This window comes from Populus nigra, chromosome 8 (assembly GCF_951802175.1).
Source record: "Populus nigra chromosome 8, ddPopNigr1.1, whole genome shotgun sequence".
Lineage (NCBI taxonomy): Eukaryota > Viridiplantae > Streptophyta > Magnoliopsida > Malpighiales > Salicaceae > Populus > Populus nigra.
Window position 1 is genome coordinate 17,238,292 of NC_084859.1, and position 2,066 is coordinate 17,240,357.

The 2,066-nt window shown below is 33.0% G+C and overlaps 1 long non-coding RNA gene across 1 annotated transcript; it reads left to right on the top strand.

Moving 5' to 3' along the window:
- LOC133700550 (uncharacterized) lies at positions 1 to 1,901 on the top strand. Its single transcript, XR_009843432.1, has 3 exons — positions 1 to 367; positions 480 to 804; positions 1,364 to 1,901. It is a non-coding gene; the product is annotated as an uncharacterized LOC133700550 (long non-coding RNA).
- Positions 1,902 to 2,066: the final 165 nt, after the last annotated feature.

Genomic DNA, 2,066 nt, shown 5'->3' on the forward strand with positions numbered 1-2,066 from the left:
TATATAGTTGTATGATCACAATATTCCAATTTCTTGATCTTGTCTAGTTGGGGCTTGTATTTGAAACCGCTGCATGATAGATGTGCCTCGCTAGTTAGAGACCGCAAAGAGATAATAGAGAGAGGGTGGGATTTATCAAAGAGAGATTGGGCCACAGTTTGTTTGCAATCACTGAACTGAGCTAGTTTTGAGGTGGGGTGGGTGCCTGTGACATTATCATGTGAGATGGTCTCCGAGGTCTGAACAGAGTCTTCCAGCACATGAGTTGTTTAGCTAGTGCCGGCCAAAATATATACTGATCACCCGCCTGTAAATCTTGACAGGCCTGCAGGGGAGGAGGTCACTGTCGCTGTACAATGGATCTTCTGTAAGCATCTCTAAACTGATTCTGAAATGGCCTTTTCTGGGCTTGGTTTTTATCTTGCATGTAAAAGTTTAACTTAGACTTATATATAGAAGACTCGTGAATTTTATTGCAGAAATCAAAACAGCAAGAGATAGGTTCACGATGCGGGCACCTAATCTTGTGATTTTAGCATATACACATTCCCCTCTTCTTCGATCTATAAGGAGGGTTTGCTTTCGTTTCCTTGTCATATGATGTGACCCTATTTGACCTTGAAAAGCCAATTGACATAAATATTGCACATGGGTTCAGGGATCAATCAGGCAGCAGTTCTATAAATCTCTGGCGGATCATCGTCTAAGCTATAAATGGTTGAAAATGAATGCCATGTCTAAGATAAGGAGGATCTAGTACCGAAAATCTAGAGCAATCTTGCGGTCAAACCACCAGGGATACTGGTAGATTTTCCTTCTTTTGTTTTTTTATCAGAATGTGGATAGAATTTTAAATTGTGGTTTTGATGGATTAAAGTACCTGCTTTGTTTATAGAAAAATACTTTTTAATATTTAATATTTTCAGTTCAAGAAAAAATTAATTTAAAAAATAAGTTTTTTTTAATAAAATATTTTTATAAAAATAAAGTGAAATAACTAAAATTTAAAAATATCATGTTATTTGTTAATTATATAAAATTTTATTTTTAATATTTTAATTGCTATATATTTTTTTTTAATTTTTTCCTATAAAAATTGATTTTTATATGAACTTTAGTTTTTATTTTTTAATATTATATATTGTGTTTGTATTTTTTATGAAATTTTCTAATAAAACAAACACAACAACAAAATAAATTATTAAAAATTTTCATTTTCAATTGGACATAATTATTCACACTTCTAATAATTATATTTTAAAAAGACATTTAAAAATTCAAATAATAAATGTCCCTTTATATGTATCCTAGATTTTTTTAAAAAAAACCTTTACCTTGATTATTGTTTTTTAATTGATGACAGTACGCAGGTGCCTCTCCATTTTATTTATTTCGTCCCTACGCTGTAATAAGATGATGAAGTAAGTTCCCTAATTTCTCTCTAAAGCGCAGTATTCTAGTTGTAATGTAGCGTAATGTTGCAGAGCAATCATTGTAGCCGAGCTTGTACTTGCTCCATAAATGAAAGCAATCTTGGGTACTCGCAGTCTGGTGTTTTGGTCCATGCATGATGAACCGAAAAGAATATGAATGGGTTCACGAGCAATGTGCATTAACTTTTGTGGGCTTTACTTACTGTTTAGACAATCGGAAGGTGCAAGATTTTCGTGTTGCTCATTCCATGCCTGTCCTCCAGATAGGGTGAATTAGCACAGGTGTACATGAAAAAAAAAATTCTTATTCAACATCAAAAGGACTATATATGATATGTCCCGTCGCAAAACTCAAACGATGGTATGCTTGAAGTGAAAACAGCCTTCTGTGTTGTTAATTTAACACATTTCTTTCAATTGAGAATAGTTATCTAGCTCGAAATGTGAACGTAAGTAGCAGTTCAAACATTATCTTGTGTCGAGCTGATTTATAAGTTCATAAAAGTATACTTTTAGAATTTGAAACTCGGACTGCGATCAAAATCCTATCTCAGGCAATCTTTAAAGGTGTTATTTCGGTGAAAAACGAGCTTCATTTTCATATCTTTGACAAATGGTGTCTCTTCATTTAAT